This window comes from Lactuca virosa, chromosome 8, assembly GCF_052849685.1.
Source record: "Lactuca virosa cultivar CGN04683 chromosome 8, Lactuca_virosa_CGN04683_v6, whole genome shotgun sequence".
Lineage (NCBI taxonomy): Eukaryota > Viridiplantae > Streptophyta > Magnoliopsida > Asterales > Asteraceae > Lactuca > Lactuca virosa.
Window position 1 is genome coordinate 298,649,848 of NC_136433.1, and position 23,550 is coordinate 298,673,397.

Here is a 23,550-nt window from a genome sequence, read left to right on the forward strand (position 1 = left end):
ACTCCAAGGTATACACAATGTCTTTTATGTGTTGTATTTAAGAAAGACATTATTTGATAAGAAGGAAGAAGTTCCAATGATGGAAATTGAGGTGGATGAAAATCTTCGGTATTAGAAACAACCAGAAAAGGTTTTAGACAACAACGTGAAGAATCTACAAAATAAGGAGATTAAACTTGTAAAGGTGTAGTGGAAACATCACAAATGTTTGGGTGTAACTTGGGAGCTTGAGGATGAGTTTCAGGCTAAATATCCACACCTTTTCTAAAGCTACCAAAAACTAGAACAAGAGATTTTGGGGATGAAACCTTTTAAAGGAGGGAATAACTTGTAAAACTCGTTTTTCCATAAATATGTATTATAAGTCATGTGTGCACATATTATTATTATTATGTTTCCATGGATAATGAGCCTTGGAAATACTTATGAGAAGGTGGTAAAATCTATATTTTGAAAGTAGATTGATATTTATTCATAGGTACAGATGAAGATTGACCAAAAAAGGAAGGATACAATTTAGTGATGGACGCGGCGCGTCTATCTGGCTAAACGGCGCATAGTCCCAAATATGTAAAACATAATTACAACCTTTCTTGTTAATTTCAACACCCCACTCTCCATAACACACGCTAAAGGTGAGATTTCACCTAGTTACTTCACGGGAAGGCTTGGGGCAAGGAAATTTCAAGGATTTGCCCATTAACCCTTTGAATCAAGGTAAGAACTCATGATTTCCACTTCTAATTCTTGATCTGGTTGCTGAAATTTAAGGTTTTAATGAACTAAAGAGGAAATCCAAAAATCATGATGGAATTGGTGCTTTTGAGTGAAGTAGTAGCTCAATTAGCTCCAATAACATACATACATACATGTAGTTTTTATGATGAACCCAAAAGGGAATTGATGAACTTAATTTGATAACTCTTGCATGTGTTGATTAAAACCATGAGTTAGTGAATCAAGTAGTTTTGATTTGTTTTAAGAGGTTATAATGGACAAATGACTGAGTTTTGAGAGGTTAGTAAGTTGGATGTGAAAACTGAACTTGATCTGTGAAGATGTAACGTCCCAATTTACAGAGTAAAATTTTCTCATTTTAAAATAGAATAAACACCCATTTTTAATAAAGTTAAATTCAGGTCAAACCATTTGTTCATAAACCATTATTCATAAATCATAGTTATAAACAAGACAATGCAGAATCTCGAATCATAAAATTGTTGATGTGTATGTACAGTCCCACCTTCGCAATATAATAAGTACCTACAAAATTTTTATTCTACAGCTGTAAGCACAAAGCTTAGTGAGTTCCCCAAAATACCACATACTAAAAATATAACAACACATAAATATAACGAGTTCGTATCGACCCCAAGTCCGTATTGACTCCTAGTCCAAATCGACTCCATCGGGTCCGCATCAACCCCGAGTCTGTATCAACCCTGAGTCCGTATTGACTCCGAGTCCAGATCGACTCCATCGGGTCCGCATCATCCCCGGGTTCGTATCAACCCCGAGTCTGTATTGACTGCGAGTCCAGATCGACTCCATCGGGTCTGTATCAACCTCGGGTCCGTATCAACCCACATGCACAGAACATACAATCATACCTGCAAGAGTCATTAAGACAACATGCACAAAACGAAACCTAGTGTCCTATAGTATAGTGAGAAGACTCACCTCGCAGATAGTAGCTAAACACCATAACTCTCACATAGTGAAGACCGGTACCAAGAAACACCTAATCAACAATAAGGAAGTACCCAGTCAGCCTACACTCTATAACCTCTAAATTGACCAAAAGTCAACCATGGTCAAAAGTCAACATTCAAAGTCCACTTTAGCAGGTCACCACGTCGTGGCCTCCCATTTGCCACGACGTGGGCACTATAAGACAAAACAGTCGAGCACCCTCCCCAGTCACTACGTCGTGGCTCCCAAAACGCCACGTCGTGGGAACTGGGTTCCAACAGCTTAACATATTTTAGCTCTCAACCTGTTAAGCCATTCCTTCAAACTCTCTAGAACCCTTCCTAAGGCCTAATACTTCACAAAGATCGGTGCTTTTCAGTCTTGCATGTCCAATGCAAACCTTATACTCAAACTTAGGTCAAAATGGATCAATACCACCAAAGGTCACATGCATGAAGCCTAAAATAGCAACAAACTTCAGATATGGAACATATGTCCACTAAGGGACCTCAATAATCAATAAAGTTGCTAACTTTATGGATTCCAAGCATTCTACTCAACCCAACATAGAGAAAAGTGGGCAAAAACCTAGATATAACATGCTTTACAGAAAAAGTCAGAGACTTTATACCTTTAAAAGGCCAGGAACGAAGTGAAGATGCAAGATCTATGCTGGAACCAAGCAACCAAACACCAAAATGAGCTCCTTCTTTCTTCACTCTTCACAAGAATGGCCTCACACACTCAAAATACACATATGGAGGCTAGGGTTTGGAGGGAATTCAATCTCAGAGAGTGGAGGCTACCAAAATGAGATACCCTTGGAGTTAATGCCCTGAAATAGGGCCCTAATCCTAAAATTAGTGTTTTGGCCCAAAACAGCCACCACATCGTGGCCAGCTCTACGCCACGTCGTGGTGTTTCTCAGACGCAAGTTCTTCCTCGTCCAATGCCACACATGGCCCACCCAATGCCACATCGTGGCCATACAAAATTCTAAGTTTTAAAAATATTAACTTAAGAGAAGAGTTCTTGCAAAATGGATGTTACAAAAGAGTTGGACTACACCATCTACATGACGCGTAGATGATGATTTTTCCGGCCAATCTATGCCGATTCTGTTTTTTTGACCAATCTCACCCGATATGATTTGTTCGATGATGATTTTTCAGGCCGATACCTCTAACAACTTGCAAAATGGCATGATTGGTTCATGTTCAAGTTGTTGTAAGGTTTCTTTAGAACTCAGGTGTTCTGGTGTTTCTCCAGCGAATCCTCTCGATAAAAGGAGTTTTTGGGGCTGTATTCTGTCACTAAACCATTATCACCACCATGAGCAACGACGAAGGGGGAGAATCGAAAATTGGGATTTCCAGCAACCTAATCTTTTTGACGATCGCAGGTCGTCAGAAGAAAAAAATGAGCCGAAAAAATCATATATCTCCGGAATCATCATATATATGGAAGAAAAAGAACACTTCCTCGCCGAAAATATCATATCGTCGGAGAGTGGCCAGAAAAACAGAGTCGTCGATGAAGATGACTGGAGGCAAGTCGCCAAAATATCTATCTTTCGGCCGGAAACATACAACAATAGGTCATAAGGACGTAAAATGGACAAAAACATACAAATTACTCGATGTATTTTATAGAAAATAAATATTAATGACTAAATATATATAAAACAAAATAGACAAAACCGCAAAAATGGTCATTGTGTTATGTCACAACTCGCAAGTTTTGGACCAGCACCAGAGGTACAAACTTTTCATTTTGTTGCGAGTTTGGTCGGTTTCATAATTAGAAGTGTGTGAAATGACCTTTTTTCCCTATTTATTTGGTTTTCCCTTTTCTTTTTATTCATTTTGTATTTTTCTGATTAATAATTAAACAAAAAAGAAAACAAATATAACCCTAAACCACCCATTCTCCCTCTCCCCCCTCTCTCTCTCTCTCTCTCTAAACTATCGCCGAAAAATTGGAACACCCCCGAAGTTGTCACTACCACCGTCGTCGGCCACCACCACCACCACCTCCAATTTTTTATATCACAAGAACACAAACACATTTTTCCAGATCAAACCTCACTTTAATTAAACATTCATCCTAAATAAACACAAAAACAAATCAAACCTCACTTTAATTAACATTAACCACCAAAACCCATTAAAATTAAAATCAAATTAATCAAAACCAGAGCAATAGAATGAAACCACATCAGTAGCTTCAGTGGCTTCTTCATAAGAGGAGTACCACTGAAATCCAAGAAAGATGAAGATGAGTGCTGATATTATCATATTTATACATATATTTATGAGTTATTTCATTATATTTTAGTTGTATTATGGTCTAAACACAAGGATTTTTGATACTTATTGGCATAAATTACATATTTTAGCCAGAAAAATACATTTTTAAAGAAAATGGACCAAAATAGACGAAACTGGAAGTTGGAGGGTAAAGATTGCAAATAAAGATTAAAGAAACCTCAAAAGCGTGTTTCGGGGCAGTAACCATGGCGTGGAAAACTCTGGCACCCGTCGTGGCGTTTGGAAGAATCTCGATTAAAGAAGATTACCTTGCAGACTACCATAAGGAAGCGTTGCCCATCGCGTGGCAAGCATATGGCCACGACGTTGTGGCTAATTTATGGCAAGTTTTCCTTTTATATAAAGGACAAATTAGAAGGCCAAGAGGACAGATCATTGGGAGAGAATTCTTATGGAGAAACCCTAGAAGACCTGATTTCGACCAAGAGGAAGATAGAAGAAGAGTGACTAGCAAGAAATTGACTCAAGCATTCGGTTTGCATGATGTTTAGTTTAATTAACTATTTGATTAGTTGTTTTTCTACTGCAATCATGGGCTAATACCCTTAGCTTTCGTTTAATGTAGATGAACCTTAATTTACTATGAGTTAATATTAGATCTATGGATTATTAATGTTGGTTTTTACTTGTGTTTGCTAGATCAATCCATACATGTTAATGTTTCTATCTCTATTACCTTGTCCTTAAATTTTGTGTAGTTAACTGGCCATTGATTGCATGAATTTGTTTTTGTAGTTATTTATGACCATTGAATTGTTAGAGATAGATATTGACCATGTCCTAATATAGGTAATAAAGTTAGTTGATTAATTGTGTTAGAGAGCATTATTTGACCATAATAATTGCTTCTTTGTCCTAATTGACCATAGGAAGACAAACCTAGATCTAGTCATTCATAGTTCAAATATTTAATAGAATCCATTAATTGTCCTTAGTCTACATGACCATTGTGATTAAGTGGAATAAATTGAATTAAGCTAGTTAGTTTGACCACGACAACTAGTGATTATAAAATTGGTAACCAACAAAAGTAATCCATAGTCGAAATTACTCATAGGAAAAGAAAGGGGATTCGAAGCTAAACAAAAGTGTCTTAATTCTCTGGTTAAAACTCATTTTTAGTTGCTTTCTAGTTAATAATAAATTAAATTTTTCTGAACTTTCAAAATCAGATAAAAACCTCCTTTCAATTTCATTAGTTTTTAGTTTAATAATTAGATTAAGTTTTAGCAATTTTAATTTCCAAATTAACTCCATTCCCTGTGTTTGATCCCATACTTACTTTACTATACTACTGCGCGACTCGGTACACTACCTATTATGTTTTAGTTTAGTCAAATAGATAAGGGTTATAAGTTTAAAGCTTTCAAAAGTGTATACATATAAAACACACACCAAGTTTTTGGTGTCGTTGTCGGGGAATCGGTTGTTCAATTAGAGTTTTAATTGCTATCGGTTAATCGATCCTTTTTGTGGGGTCAAATCCACATGAATTTAACTTTGTGTTTAAATTCGGTTTTTTGTGAGGGTAGTGACCACGGAGTGGGGATTCATCTTCCACGACTTGGTAACTGGCAGTACAATTTTCAATTTATTTAGCTTTTATTCATTTTACGCGTTTTCTTATGTTTTGTTTCAGTAGCATATAACTAAGGGATCAGGCTTTAAGATTGTGCCACCTCTCGATGATCCAGAATCCATGTTTCACAAAAACAAGGATAAAGCTCAAGAAGAATCAAGTAGCAGTTTCAAAACTGAAAAATTTTCAACTTTCGAGAAGACTCCGGACAAGAAGGGAGAAGGATACGAAGCATAAACATAAAGTGATTCAGAAAAAGACAAGAAAAGTGAGAGAGGAGAAATTTGTTGGATTTTTATTTAAAAACTAGTTTCCAAAAACAAGAAATTTAGCAACAGAAGAAATAATAACTTTTGAATAACATAAGCAAGTTAAACCCACCAAGAATCATCTTGCAAAGTTTGGAATGAAAATAAACACCAACGAAAGATGAAGATGGAGAAATTACAACCTTTGTGGTTCTTTGGATCCTCTTAGGAGGCTTGGAAGTTGATGAAGAATGTGTAACGACGTAAATTTTAAAACAATTTTTTTTATTTTCCAAACATAAATAAACTCATATAATATTCTCAAAATCTCATGTATCAAATGTCATCGCAATAAAACATATCCCAAAATCTCAAAACATAATCCCCTGCCAGTGTGTACAGATCATGTCGGCGCCTTCCTGCGATCCTCGCTGGTACCTGAAACACATATCACATAACACGGTAAGCATAAATGCTTAGTGAGTTCCCCAAAATACCACAAACAACACATAAGCCACTCGAGGCTATAACTCGGTATGACCCTTCGGTCAATGTGTCTCAGCAGGACCCTCCAGTCCCGTAGCTCGTGGGACCCTCCAGTCCGGTCTAGCTCGTTGGACCCTCCGGTCCGGTCTAAATCGTTGGACCCTCTAGTCCGGTCTAAATCGTAGGACCCTCCGGTCCGGTCTATATAACACATAGCATACATATATCACAAAGCACATAAACTCAACATACACATAACACATAAGACCCTCCGGTCTGCATCTAGTTACCACTCTAGGTAATGTATAGTGAGAAGACTCACCTCGGGTAATCTCGGAAAGTCTCGAACTCGAATATCTGATCTAGCCTCCGCCTAATCACATAAAGTAATTATCTCTAATTAATACAGCTCTTAAAGGCTAGACTAATCCCTCCCTATATTCTCTCAGAAGGGGAAAAGACCATTTTACCCCTCCAATGGTCCAATGCCAAAATGTTGACCAAACCCTAAAAGTCAACCCCAGTCAACGGTCCAACTTTGACCAGACTCGTCGAGTGCACTCGGGTGACTCGGCGAGTCCATACGTGTCCTTTGAATCCTCCTAAGGCCTCACTCGACTCGTCGATTTAACCTTTCTCTCAATGGTTACCACTGATCACGAATCGTGGTGCAACACGATCCGACTCGTCGAGTCTGCTCATGGACTCGGCGAGTTTCTTCCATGAGCATGCTCAAACGACCTTCTGAGGTCAGATCTGTTTCTCTAACCTATAGATCTGGCCTTCTAACACTCAAAAGTTACGTAAAGGTCCAAACTTTATGCTCATGCAACACTCATATGGCTCTATATGATGATTTAGCCCTAATATGACAACCATGCTCCAAAACCCAAAAAGGGACTGCATAAAGCTGGATGTTTGGGGCTCTATGGACCTCTCAAGGTCCAGATCTAAGGTCTATTTCACAATGGGACCTATCATGCTCTTATTCCAACTCAAGAAAGGGTAAAGAAACCCTTGAATCAAGAAGCCTACACAATAAAGAAGAAAAGGGCCGAATTGCTACCTCAAAGTGAAGCCTCCTTGCTTTAGAGTCTCAGAACAACAACCTCCCTTGGTCCTTCTTGCTGGATCACTTCTCATCCTTAGCAAAATCACAACAAATGGATCAAGATGGCTCTCTCTCTCACTACACACGCTCAAATATGCTAGGGTTCTTTCTTCTGGGAAGGTAGCCGCAACTGAAGGCTATAAATGTCTTTAAATAGAGCTCAGGCCCAAATATTTAGGGTTTCTGCCAACAGCGTGGACTCGTCGAGTCGCCTCACCGACTCGTCGAGTCCATTCATTAATCCGAGTCATCAATCGCGATCCTACTCGACGAGTCTAGGCGCCAACTCGTCGAGTCCCTCTTCTCAACTCACCATATTTAAATTATGATACCTGGAAATCCGGATGTTACAATTCTCCCCCACTAGAATGTAGAATCATACTTCGCCCTCGAAGTCTCACTCTGAAAAAAACTCTGGATGCTGCTCCCGCATCTCCATCTCCGGTTCCCAGGTCAGCTCGGACCCTCTCCGATGTTGCCACTGGACCTGAACCAGGGGCACCTCCCTGTTCCTCAGAACCTTGATCTTCCGATCTACGATTGCGATCGGCCTCTCAATGTAATTCAAACTCGTGTCCACCTGAATATCCTCTAGCGGCACAACCGCCGTCTCATCGGCTATACACTTCCTCAACTGGGATACATGGAAGGTATCATGGATCTGACTCAACTCCTCGGGTAGCTCCAGACGGTATGCTACCTTACCCACCCTCGCGGTCACCCTGAACGGACCAATGTATCGGGGCCCCAGCTTGCCCCTCTTCCTGAATCGGATCACTCCTTTCCAAGGAGATACCTTCAGGAGTACGAAATCTCCAACCTGGAACTCGAGCTCGGATCGCCGCCTATCCGCATAACTCTTCTGACGGCTCTGGGCTGTCAGCAACCTCTGCCTGACCTGTTGGATCTGCTCAGTCGTCTTAAGCACTATCTCAGTGCTACCCATCACTCGCTGCCCTACCTCTCCCCAACAGATGGGAGTCCGACACCTCCTCCCATACAAAAGCTCGAAGGGAGGCATACCAATACTCGAATGGTGGCTGTTGTTGTAGGAAAACTCAGCCAAAGGTAGGTATGTGTACCAACATCCACCGAAGTCCATAACACATGCCCGAAACATGTCCTCGAGTGTCTGAATCGTCCGCTCACTCTTCCCGTCCGTCTGTGGGTGGTAAGCAGTACTGAAATGCAATCTCGTACCCAACTCCTCATGGAATTTCTTCCTGAACCTGGAAGTGAAACGTACATCTCGGTCTGACACAATCGAGATCAACACTCCATGCCGCGACACCACCTCTCTCATATATGTCTCTGCCAGCCTCTCCGCAGATGAGCTCTCACTGATAGCAAGGAAGTGAGCGCTCTTCGTCAGCCGATCCATAATCACCCAAATTGCATCAACACCCCTCGCGGTCCTTGGCAATTTGGTGATAAAATCCATAGAAATCTGTTCCCACTTCCACTGGGGAACCTCTAGTGGCTGCAACTTGGCATGCGGACGCTGCTGCTCGGCCTTAACCCGAAGACAGGTCAAGCACCTCTCTACTACCCATGCAACATCCCTCTTCATACAAGGCCACCAATAGTCTCTCTTCAGGTCCAAATACATCTGCGTGGCCCCGGGATGGATCGAGAATCTCGATCGATGCGCCTCCTCCATCAAGGTGCTACGTGCCCCGCCCATATACGACACCCAAATCCGACCACGAAAGGTCATGAGCCCTCGGCTATCCGTCACAAACTCGGACACCTGTCCAATCACCCGCTCCCTTTTGCGGTTCTCCGGTCTCACAGCCTCTGCCTGGGCCTCTCGAATAGTATCCAACACCGGAGTCATCACCGTCATCCTCATACATATGTCTCGAATCGGGGCACTCTCCGCCCTACGGCTCAGAGCATCGGCTACCACGTTAGCCTTGCCCGGGTGGTACAGGATCTCATAGTCATAACCCTTTACCACATCCAACCATCTCCTCTGACGCATGTTCAGTTTGGGCTGATCCATCAGATACTTCAAACTCTTGTGGTCCGTGTATACAGTACACCGAACCCCATACAGATAATGGCGCCAAATCTTGAGGGCGAACACTACTGCCCCCAACTCCAAATTGTGGGTGGGATACCTCGTCTCATGAGGTTTCAACTACCTCGATGCGTATGCTATCACGTGCCCCCTCTGCATGAGCACCGCACCCAACCCCGATCTAGACGCATCACAGTAAACCACAAAAATCCTCCATTCCCTCCGGAAGGGCTAACACTGGGGCTTCGCATAGTCTCTGGCGAAGAGTCTTAAACGAGGTCTGCTGCTCTGGACCCCAAGAAAAAGCAACGCCCTTCCGGGTCAATCTGGTGAGGGGAACGACAACTTTGGAGAAATCCCAGATAAATCTCCGATAGTAGCCGGCCAACCCTAGAAAACTCCTGATCTCGGTGGGGGATCTCGGCACCTCCCAACTCATGACAGCCTCAATCTTGGCCGGATCGACCAATATCCCATTCTGATTAACTAGACAAAAAGGATCGACGCTCCCCACGGCGAGCTACTCGGTCGGATGAATCCCTTCCCCAACAGCTCCTGAAGCTGCGAGGATAACTTCTGCATCTCCGGTGGCACAAGGCGATAGGGTGCCTTGGCAATAGGTGCTGCCCCTGGAATCAAATCGATACGAAACTCCACCTGCCTCTCGGGAGGCACACCCGGCAACTCCTCGGGGAAAACATCCGGAAACTCTCGCACTATCGGTACCTCACCGATAGAACTCGGCCTCTCTACGGCAACTCATGTATCCATCACATAGGCTACAAACCCTCTACAGCCCTGCTGCAGACTTTGTCTCGCTCTGGCGGCCGAACAAAATGCTGACCCAGATCGGGTACCATCGCCATACACCGTAAGTACTCCCCCAGTAGGGTCTCGTATGGTCACCAGCTGTCGCTCGCAGTCTATAACAGCTCCAAATCGGCTCAACTAGTCCATGCCCACGATGACACAAACATCATCCATCGCAATCGGTATTAGATCTATCGGGAACTCAACACCGAAAATCTCAAGTACACATCCTCGAATCACATTAGTAGCATATACTGCTCGCTCGTCAGCTATAGAAACTCGTAGAGGTCGACTCAACGCCTCTCGTCGGATACTGATGTGCTTGCTAAACGCTAATGAAACGAAAGATCGACTCGCACCCGAGTCAAATAACACCAAAGCAAGCACAGAATAAGCACAATATCTCAAACTCAGTATAAGTAAATAAAAGAATACATACCAGCCATGACATCGGGCGCTGCGTGGACCTCCTCCGCTGTCAACTGAAAGGCTCTCCCGCGAGCCTTCGGTGCCTCGGCCTTCGCTGGCCGGACCTCGGTAGCTCTAGCAGCAGGTGCAGATCCCTGTGCTGATCCCTGAAGTAGCTGCGGGCACTCGACCTTCCGATGGCCTGTCTGGTTGCAGTGAAAGCAAACCAAAAATCCCTTGGGGCAATCCCTCGCGATATGCCCCTCCTTCCCACACTTGTAGCACACACCCGCTCTACACGTCCCATCATGACTCTTGCCGCACTTCCCGCAAGGGCGGCCCTTTGGACCCCCAGACCTCGAATCAGCGGGCTTTGCCCGCTTGGCTGCCGGCTGAGACTATATCGGTCACCTATCCCTCCTCTGAGACTCGACCTCCTCCCTGGCCTGAGTCTCCAGCTTGATCTCCCTCTTCCAAGCATTTTCCTGAAGCTCGGCAAATGTCCGGTACATCGAGTTCCCCACGAACTCACGAATGTCTCTCCTTAGTATGCTCATATATCGACTCATACGTGCCTGCTCGGTAGACACATGCTCAGGGCAAAACAACGCCCTCCCATGAAACATCCGTGTAATCACAGTCACGGACTCCGTCCCCTGCTTGAGGGACAAGAACTCCTGTGCCAACCGTTCCCTCTCCACCAGGGGAACATACTCATCTCGGAACATGGTGGTGAACCTCTCCCAGGTCACCACTGTAATCTCTGCAGGAGTGAAGTCTGCCGTAACAAACTTCCACCAGTCCTTCGCTCCCAAGCGAAGCTGGTTCAGCGCGAACCGTACTCTCAGATGCTCCGGACAAGAACAGGTGTAGAAGCATCCCTCAATGTCAGAGATCCACCTCATCGCGGCTATCGGATCCTGAGTCCCATCAAACTCTGGTGGCTTCGTGTTGCTGAACTCTCGGTACAACAACGAGTCACCCCCATGTGGTCTGGCAGCGACGACGGCTGCGGTGGCTGCTGTTGGATTAATGTCTAAGTCCATAACTATATTTGGTATGTACTTGACCCGACCCGGCATGGTCCATTTGGGTTGCACTTCACCGGCACAATTTATATGGATAGTCTTTTGAGAATAGTATATTTATGATTTATATTAATATATTATAAGTTCTAATATATTAATATGGAATCATATTATTTAATTAGTATTGATCAAGAATTAATTTAGAATTAATTAAGTGATCAAAAAGAACTAATTAAATATGGACTCTTATATATATGGAATGGGCCAAGTTCATTTAGGTTGGGCTAAGCTTTCATGGATGGTCCATGGAGCTTTTAACCCATGGATCCTATGTAAATGAAAGGTCATGGGTATTAGGGTTTACATGGATGTAACCCTAATCCTCCATAATATATAAAGGGGTCCTTGGCTCACAAAATTGGCACAAGTGTGTGAAAATAAGAGTGGGCCGATTTTAGTGTGCATACATATTCTCTCAAGTTCTTCCAAGGTGTTTTGGTGATTTGTGATTCCATTTGAGGCTTCCACACTATTGGGGCTAAGCTCTTAAAGCTTGAAGACATCAAGCTACATCAAAAGGTATGTCATCTAACTAAAACTTTGTAGTATAGGTGCTTCATAATATGCTAGTTAGGATGAAACCTTGGAATAGTTAATATTTGCATGTATAATAGAGAAAACATAGATCCTAGGTTTATAGGGTTGCATGTACACCATAGGAGTGTTAGAGTGCTCAAAACCCAACAGTGGTATCAGAGCCAGGTTGTTTTCTGTTATATTGATGCAAATGTTTTATTTTCAAGTTGAAAAAAAAGGAAAAAAACATGACGTTTGTCAAATTTTAAGATAATTACTTGTTTTGTGAAAAACGAATTATTTGTAAAATTTTAATCATTTGTTATATGAGTTGAATTAGGTCAAATTTAGTAAAAGATAAAATGATATGATTATTTTATTAGTTTTAAAAGTTTGATCTAAATGTTTTAAGGAGTTACAAATTTTGTCATAAAATTTTGGAGCTCAAAAGTTTTTTTTAAAGTTGTGATCTTAAAGGTTTTTGAAACTTCCATAAGTTATGGATATGAAAGTTCTTAAAAAAAAATTTGATTCAAAGTTTTTATAGAGTTACAAAATTATGTGTTAATGTTTTAAAGAATTCCATAACTTGTTCTTAAGTTATGGAACATGGAAAGTTTCATCATAAAACACCATTAATTCTATAAGTTATGGAATCCAAAGGTTTTCAAGAATTACAAAACTTGCCCTCAAGTTTGGAATTTGAGAAAAGTTTTTTATGAAAAAAAGAATTGAATTCTAAAACTCTTGGGTTCATAACTTAAATAATTAATTAAATGGTTTTAATTTTGAGTTTAATAATTGGAATTATGATGTTTTGTTGAATAGTTCAAATTAACTCTTATGGACTTTATTAATAGTTAATTAAAGCGCTTAATTAAAAGAGTATTATTAAATCCATAAATATATGGTTTGAGTTTAATTAAATTAAAAGTCTAGTTTAATTAATAGATTAAACCACCAAGTATTTTAAATGTCTAAAATACACCCTTATACTATTATAATATTAAAAGTTTAATATATTATATGTATAAGAGCAAGTCGTCTTACCATTAGTAGGCCTCATTCACGAAGCCGGTCTATAAGGGGGGGTATAATGTTACTGCCTATAAAATGGCAGTTTAATGGGTGTCCACTCTCACTCACCGCTTCCTTGACCGGTGGAGGGTCGTTAGCCGAACAGGTAGGACAAGGACTATAATTCTCCCTTCATTATAAGTATAATGATAAATACTAAGTAACTAAACACGTATAAATTCCCAATCTTAGTTACTTAGGAAAATGTGAATAAGGTGCTAATCCATGAAATTACACTTTGCACTTTGTTTAAGCTGTTAGTGGGGCGTGTGTGGTTAACCGGCACACTAACCTGGACTTAACAAGGTAGGCAAATGGTAACTTAATGTTTATCATAGTATCGTTGGAGCGTGTGTGGTTAACCGGCACATCGATTGAGGGGTAAATATTAAGGGTACCAAGTATATTTGCATGGTTACTTCACACCTTGTTTTGTGATCCTCGGCATCCCAGTCACAAAACCTGAAGGGCACACTCGAGATTGAAACATGCCATTGAAAAGTTCAATGAATCTCAAAAGAATCTAGGAGTTTCAAAACCAATTAAAACCTAATAATACATTTCGTTTATCTTGGTGGAAATTGGTGAATCGTCATTCACCTACCTTCAAATATTTTATAGCTTGGATTACGGCATCCCTCTTCCAAGTTATAAAATAGTTTGTTGGGTCCTAGCCTTAATATATCATATTGGGTGTTATATTAAGGACTTAAATCAACTTTATGTGAATTTCTCCCATTGTTGATGTCTGGTTTAGACAACAATGATCTTCCCAAACCAAGCTTTCCTAATGAATATGACTTCCCGAGTTTGGCTCATGGAAGTCATACTTCTCTTCCTCCACCTCCTCCAATTATTCTCCCTGACCCACAAGCTTAAAGACTTGAAAAGTTCAAGATCACTCAATCCCTACTCACAATAAAACATCAAATTGGAAGTCCTGTGTGCACTCATGTCTTAGGACTGAAGTCACACAGTGACAGGTTGAGAATGTTGGGTGTTGTTGTCCCAAGGAAGTTGGCTATTGTCTGTGTTTCAGTCACTTCCTGAGTCATATAGAAAGACTACTATGTGACAGATCACGACATGACCCTAATGGATCTTTCTTATTTTCTTATTGTTGCTGAATCAGAAATGATTTGGTGCAATAGTCAAGCAAATATGGATGGAAGGTCTATTTCTCAAACTTCCATGGACATGGACAATGGTAACATTGGAAGTCCAGAAAGGCTTTCTCTTCCCAATGGAAAGGGCTCGGCCTTGGTCAACCCGGTTGACCGGAAGGTAAAGTGAAAGTCTAAGTCTGGAATAGCCTTTTGTACCATTCCCAAAGAGTCTATATGTTTTCAGTGTGAAGAAAAGGGGCATTGGAAGCGAAGCTGCCCAAGCTACCTGAAAGAAAGAAGAATCAATAGTTTGACTCTGCTTCAGGTAGGTCCACTATCTAACTCTATTAAGTTACCAGTTGATGATTCTTAATACAAAATGTGACTCGGTTGCATTTTGATATTTAGTAGGATCAAGCAAAGGGAAGGAAACTTAAAGAAAAGAGTATGCTGAATCTGATCGCGAATATGGATTTCTATCGCTTGGTTGAAGATCAGATTCTTGAGCTACTTCTTAGGAGTTATGATAGATTGCTAGGAAACATGTAATAGCATAGTTTTCATTTCAAGTTGCATTATAAGGAAAAGTTTTTCCGTATTTTTATAAATATATAAAAGTTTTACTTTATTTTATATCTCCTTGCAATGGCATTTATGAAAACTTGATGTTTGTATGTTTCTAGCAACATTGGAAAAATGAATTTGATTCTTTCATTTGTGGTAGTGTCTAAATTTACCAAGTAAGGAAAGATTCTCATCACCCAAGTTTCAATTGGACCGAAACTTGGAATCATGCAAGTTGTATAGTATGATGAATGAGAAGTTTCATTTTTGGAAAAATTTAAGACTAGTTCCTTGTTCACATGTATATGTGAGTCAAGTGAAGGACTAAGGGATCAAGTACACATCCTTGTGCACTGATCAGAGTCCACCACAAAAGATCGATAAGACTACTCGTCATGATTTACTAAATTTTAGTAAATATGGTTATACTTACAAGCTTAAGTATAAGTCTGAGACATTGGAAAGGTTCCAATGTATAGCAGAACGAATAAGAAGAATCAAATTAGGCAGAAGGATAAAAGTTTCTCAAATCTGAAAAGATGGGAGAGTACTTTAGTATCATGTTTAATGGTCATCTTAAAGATTATGAGACCATATCACAATTCATCCTCTAAGTGCATTCTGATAGCTAATAAGAGAAGTCATGAATTGTTGAAGTGGTCAAATCAAGAAGATGAGTCATACTTCGTTCCAAAACAAATCTTAGAGACATACTCCAAGATTGTAATTTGAGTGACACATCTTAAAGAAGGTTTATAACACTTGTCAAATGTAAGAGTAAAAGTTTTCTACTCTTTTACATTTGAAATTGGTAAGTTGTGATGTTTTGGATAAAACAAAGACCAACTAAGGCCAATTGTGTGAAGTGTTTGTCTTGATTAAGAATCCACACTACTTCTTGAATATTTGGAAAGAAAGTATTATTGGTCAAGAAGACAGTGGGAGTCTAAAAGATCCTGAAATGGTTTCAAGAACTAATCAAGAATAAAACCTGTATTTCATCACTAGCACACAACTAGAGGTTTATAACCTATCGTGTTGACAATTCTGTGCCCATTCCATTTAAGTTGGCTATAACATTTGAGTTCTACATGTTCTCAATTGTTTGCATAACTACTTGGAAGCAATGGCAGGCCCTTGTGCTGCCAGGTGGCAAGAGGTTAAGATTGCACAAGTTCAATCCATATGAGTTAGGATTTGTTACTAACCTAGTCTTGTGATTATGGTTTTGACAAATTCACGTGGATAAGAACACATACACCATAAAATCTAAGGGTCATAAGGTTTCTCTCCGATTCATGAAAATGATGGTGAGGAAACACTTCCACCAAGTAGATTTTAAGTAAGATATCAATTGTAATCTTTGCATTCTCAAAGTCGTTAAGTGGAGCGTGCATGGTTATCCGGCACACTAACATGGACTTATGAGAAATGGCAAAAATCTAAACAATTGAGACTATGATTACGACATCCCTTTTCATAGTTCTGAAATTGTTTAGACACACTTGTGAGCTGTCTAAAATAAGGTTTATGATTTTGATAAAGTCTTATCAAAGAATTCTAGTATCAGAAATCTGAACTTTGGTAAGAAAGTCAATAAAGTATTGACTTCTAGAAGTCCAGCTGTTTTCTGGATACATGTCAAAGCTAGTGGGAGCATGAGTGTTATGCTAATAATCATCATGTTAGTGGGAGCATGATAATTATGATAAGTATTGCAAGTTAGCAATGTTAATTATAGAAAACAAAAGTTTCAATTCGTGAGGTTGCAGGGGTTGAAAAAGTTGTTTTGCTATAATTAAGGGAGAGGATATTATACTTCATGTCAATTCTAAAAGGCTTAGAGTGAGATTTTAAGCTTAGATTGAGATTTTAATCATCTTTAGTCAAGAATATATATATATATATATATGAATTTCATGTTGGATTGGTTCAACTTAAGGAAATTCTGTATATTGCGTTCTCAAAATTCGATTATGATTACGGCATCCCTGTTCATAGTCAAATCTTGAGAACATGGCAAATAAAAAATATTGTAGCAAAAGACTGGTCTAGAATCATGGCTTTACGTGAGACATCATGAATCGTGTCCCATTTGCTTTAGGTACAGGAACGATTGCATGTGCTATAATATTCATCCTTTCTAAATTTTCCAAATGGCCGGGGGCATTAAGAGGAAAATATCTAGAATTGGATATGACTAAAGTGATTAAGCAATTGTCGAGGACAATCTAAGGCTTTACCAAAGATTGGTTGCTCAAGTACAGTTGGAAGTATAGTGTTAACTTTGGAAGGACCATATTGACCTAATCTGAAAAGAGGCAACTCTTGTTCAGAAGGGGTAGTCAAAATGGGAATATGGAGTTGTCTCCATAGGTGGAAGTTATCTGTGTAAGATTAGAAATACTTAATGCAAGAAGCATGTTCCAATCTATGTACTTTGAATATGAGACTTAATTTCCATGAAGTTGATCTTCATTGGAATGCCCTGTAATGATTGTTGACAAGTTTTGTGACTTTGTACACATTCATTACAAGAGGGTCAGTGCATATAAGTTTAAAATCTAAACAGATTTCGATAAATGATAGGAATTTGAAATTCTCACATTTTTCGATAAGGATTTGGGAGTGTGAAATTAGAATTATTGAAATTATGTTCAATTGGTTTATTTCACAAAGTAAGGATCATAGACAAACATAGAGTGCATACTTGGTGTATGGCAAAGCTATTGTTTAAGAAAAACATAGTGTACATGCTTGGAGCATGGGACAACTAGTGTTTTTAATTCAAGTATAAAGTTGATAAAACCGAAACAATGAATAATGAGTAATCAGTATGGTGATAAATAAAAGTGTTTATTTATATTCATAGGGTTTGATACCATATTTGATTCATTTATTCTTGTGTTTCACTTTGCATGTTTTGACTTCCAGAATAACTAAGTCGCTTTTCCTGAATGATTAAGTTATTCAAACCATCCACAGTCGGTCATATGTTGGAAGTAGATATGAATCAAGACTGTCATGGGTTGGTTTGTAGAGGTCCAAGTTGGTGGACAAAGTGGTTGTACAACACTCATGAGTGCTCATAAGTTCTGAGTATTGGATTCAACCCGCGCTCATTTGAATCACTTCATGGATTTTATCACGAGTGATCATGAGACGATAATATCTTATATTCTTCAAACCTAGAGATATGAGTTGTTACTATGAGTTGGTTATACATTGATTGCACGAAAACGCATTTGGTAACTCGATGTTATAAAACGTTCCTTTGTGTATGATTCAACAAGTAGTAGAACAAGCCATATGAGTCGAAGTTTATCCATTCCTTTTACCTTTGGGATAAAAGCGATATCTGTGGTCCCCTAGATGATTTAGCGATGACACATGTGAGTGCTTGGCCAAGCGAGGACTGATTTGATTTGTTCAATCAGTCAGTCATCATAAATCGAAAATCGGGAAACAACAAATGGACAGAGAGAATGATTATAATCCATGTCTCAGTCCATATGATATCTAGAATGGAGGAATATATGATCCCTTATCTAATGGACAAGTCATTGACAAGGTCAGAGTTCGACATCGGCTTTAAGAGCTACGATTGCCAGTTAGGTTTTGAAGTCATACTCAATAATAGTTTTAGACTTATCCAAGTGGGAGACTGTTGGATTAATGTCTAAGTCCATAACTATATTTGGTATGTACTTGACCCGACCCGGCATGGTCCATTTGGGTTGCACTTCACCGGCACAATTTATATGGATAGTCTTTTGAGAATAGTATATTTATGATTTATATTAATATATTATAAGTTCTAGTATATTAATATGGAATCATATTATTTAATTAGTATTGATCAAGAATTAATTTAGAATTAATTAAGTGATCAAAAAGAACTAATTAAATATGGACTCTTATGTATATGGAATGGGCCAAGTTCATTTAGGTTGGGCTAAGCTTTCATGGATGGTCCATGGAGCTTTTAACCCATGGATCCTATGTAAATGAAAGGTCATGGGTATTAGGGTTTACATGGATGTAACCCTAATCCTCCATAATATATAAAGGGGTCCTTGGCTCACAAAATTGGCACAAGTGTGTGAAAATAAGAGTGGGCCGATTTTAGTGTGCATACATATTCTCTCAAGTTCTTCCAAGGTGTTTTGGTGATTTGTGATTCCATTTGAGGCTTCTACACTATTGGGGCTAAGCTCTTAAAGCTTGAAGACATCAAGCTACATCAAAAGGTATGTCATCTAACTAGAACTTTGTAGTATAGGTGCTTCATAATATGCTAGTTAGGATGAAACCTTGGAATAGTTAATATTTGCATGTATAATAGAGAAAACATAGATCCAAGGTTTATAGGGTTGCATGTACACCATAGGAGTGTTAGAATGCTCAAAACCCAACAGCTGCAGCAACAACAGCCTCGGTAAGAGAAGCATACCGCTCGTCAAACGTCTCAATCAAAGTGGTCTTGATAGACCCAAACATCTCAGGAATCTCCGCTCGTATGGCTGCGGCCACCTCCTCGTGAATCAACCTACGGATCTCCTCATCACTAGTACCACTGCCTCTTGGGTGGTGGCGCGTCCCAACCATGATGTCTCTGAAATACAACAGAAAAGAAATCAGAGATTCGCTCGAGTATACTCGCACTTGATACTCAACCCTACTTGTTCTTTTAGTACCCTAAGGATTCTTACTTGGAATGCTCACCGATCCGGTGTTTCCAGTAGTACGGGCCCTATACTACCTTCCACGACGCATTGGTATTCACCGCAAGTCCTCCTCATAGGATCCTAGGTCACAAGTACTTTATAACTCACTAAACTTAGGCTACTCTCCGGTAGACCACTCATAAGCTCCTCACTGCTACCTACTCAGTCTCGAAGTATCTCATAGTAGCAATAACTCCTAGGCTAAGGCATCACAAATCAGGCCCACTCTAGTCCTAACCATGAATACCTAGCCTACTCTAGCATGTATAGCATATCACATAATATCTCATAACACATAATGTAAGAGTATTTTGGGAAATCACCGTTCGGGCGCTGGCTGATCGTACACACTGCTCCATTATGCTTTTCTCAAGAATCTTTTGCTCTTTTAAAAAAAAATTGTTTCTTTTATGAAATTTTTTCTCAAATCCTCAGTTTGAGTTCAGATACGCCCGAAGGTGCATCCGAATCCCTCAAACCAAGGCTCTGATACCAACTTGTAACGACGTAAATTTTAAAACAATTTTTTTTTATTTTCCAAACATAAATAAACTCATATAATATTCTCAAAATATCATGTATCAAATGTCATCGCAATAAAACATATCCCATAATCTCAAAACATAATCCCCTGCCAGTGTGTACAGATCATGCCGGCGCCTTCCCGCGATCCTCGCTGGTACCTGAAACACATATCACATAACACGGTAAGCATAAATGCTTAGTGCTTTCCCCAAAATACCACAAACAACACATAAGCCACTCGAGGCTATAACTCGGTATGACCCTCCGGTCAATGTGTCTCAGGGGGACCCTCCAGTCCCGTAGCTCGTTGGACCCTCCAGTCCGGTCTAACTCGTTGGACCCTCCGGTCCGGTCTAAATCGTTGGACCCTCTGGTCCGGTCTAAATCGTAGGACCCTCCGGTCCGGTCTATATAACACATATCATACATATATCACAAAGCACATAAACTCAACATATACATAACACATAAGACCCTCCGGTCTGCACCTAGTTACCACTCTAGGTAATGTATAGTGAGAAGACTCACCTCGGGTAATATCGGAAAGTCTCGAACTCGAATATCTGATCTAGCCTCCGCCTAATCACATAAAATAATTATCTCTAATTAATACGGCTCTCAAAGGCTAGACTAATCCCTCCCTATATTCTCTCAGAAGGGGGAAAATACCATTTTACCCCTCCAATGGTCCAATGCCAAAATGTTGACCAAACCCTAAAAGTCAACCCCAGTCAACGGTCCAACTTTGACCAGACGCGTCGAGTGCACTCGGGTGACTCGGTGAGTCCATACGTGTCCTCTGAATCCTCCTAAGGCCTCACTCGACTCGTCAAGTTAACCTTTTTCTCAACGGTTACCACTGATCACGAATCATGGTGCAACACGATCCGACTCGTCGAGTCCGCTGATGGACTCGGCGAGTTTCTTCCATGAGAATGCTCAAACGACCTTTGAGGTCAGATCTGTTTCTCTAACCTATAGATTTGGCCTTCTAACACTCAAAAGTTACGTAAAGGTCCAAACTTTATGCTCATGCAACACTCATATGGCTCTATATGATGATTTAGCCCTAATATGACAACCATGCTCCAAAACCCAAAAAGGGACTGCATAAAGCTGGATGTTTGGGGCTCTCTGGACCTCTCAAGGTCCAGGTCTAAGGTCTATTTCCTAATGGGACCTCTCATGCTCTTATTCCAACTCAAGAAAGAGTAAAGAAACCCTTGAATCAAGAAGCCTACACAATAAAGAAGAAAAGGGCCGAATTGCTACCTCAAAGTGAAGCCTCCTTGCTTGAGAGTCTCAGAACAACAACCTCCCTTGGTCCTTCTTGCTGGATCACTTCTCCTCCTTAGCAAAATCACAACAAATGGATCAATATGGCTCTCTCTCTCTCACTACACACGCTCAAATATGCTAGGGTTCTTTATTCTGGGAAGGTAGCCGCAACTGAAGGCTATAAATGCCTTTAAATAGGGTTCAGGCCCAAAGATTTAGGGTTTCTGCCAACAGCGAGGATTCGTCGAGTCGTCTCACCGACTCGTCGAGTCCATTCATTAATCCGAGTCATCAATCGCGATCCTACTCGACGAGTCTAGGCGCCAACTCGTCGAGTCCCTCTTCTCAACTCACAATAAATATTTAAATTATGATACCTGGAAATCCGGATGTTACAGAATGATGAACTTAAGAGACACCAACAATGACTCTATTTGATGTAGATGCTAGTCTAAAACTCTTAAGACTCTTAAGCTTTATGTTCTTATCAAAATAAGAACACAAAGAGAGAATAAAAGGTGCAAGTAATCTTCTAAAGAATGAACAAATGAAGAGAGTATGCACACTCTCTCCATGTTATAATTTTGGTACAAGTGAGGAAGGAAGAATGAAAACCTTACTACATAAAGCTTTTCTTTGGACCACGAGTCCTTAACACTTTAAGAACCCGTGCACCTAAACCCTAAGTGTTCCCCATGCTTGTAAGATATGTATTCTTTTGATTAAATAAATCAAACAACCATGCCTTCTTACTTCTTCCATAATTTCGAAATTTGAAACACAAAAGAGGACAAAACCTTTATATTTTATAAACAAAGTTTATAAAATGTAAACTTTAACTTTTTCGTAAAAGACAAAAGAATCTATCTAGTCCAAAATGTTGTACATGAATTTGTAATTCATACCATATGAATTATGTAATATTACTTGCTAATGAAAATTATTATTTCCTAGAAATAAATAATTTCCAATTTTAATTATAAGAGTTTATTAAATATTAATTAAAATCAATTTCTAATAAATAATCAATTATATCAAGTTGTTGTTAATGTGACCCTTTAGTATCATATGTTAATTAGCAGTATCACTTTAATATGATTCTTGAGCATACTAGATCTTTCAATCTCCCACTTGCGCAAGATTCATATTAGACTGATACAGACAGTGGTGAACATCTAGCAACATTTCACTGCCCCCATCAACATACGACTTTATGTAATTCTATCAACGTCCAATTCCCAAAAAGCTCTAAGCTAAAATTGGTCTATAAGGTAAGTTTATCAGTTATCCCTTTGACACAGACATCATGTTAAACATGAGATACAGATCACAATCAATCTCATTAGTCGTTCAACTTTTGGTAAGGCACCTTAGATATCTAACTCTCACCAAATAAGAGGAACAAATCCCATCTTGACTACATAAGCCTCTTGTATATTTCATACCATACCTGAAAATGGCTTTTATAATTGTCCGGTTAAGGACCAGTGTTTGACCATATCTAAGCATAGTACTCCTTGCACTGAAGTCCCACTATGTATCTCTGGTGTTAAGGATACAAAGATAGTACCTTTTAATCAAGTATCATTCATGATAGCGATCCATGAGATGATATTGATGCGTGTCAGTTCAATACTAGTTCTCTGACAAGTACCTATGAAACTTGTTTACAACCCATTTCCTACCTTCATCCCGTGAAAGTCAACCAATCCAATTCATATTAGTCTTACTTTATAACTGCTCTCACAATTATAATCGACTATGAACCTTTAGAATAATAAGACTATTCATGGATTAAACATGTTAATATATAACACAACAAGTATTGATGGTATGATCATATCCCAATATATCAAAACACTATATAATAGTTGTTTTTACAATGTTCCAATATCCAAATACTAAATTCAAATCAAAATCTCATTTCTAGAATAATAAAGTCTTACGGCTGAAGTTTGACCATTCATACTTAGCTTAAAAGA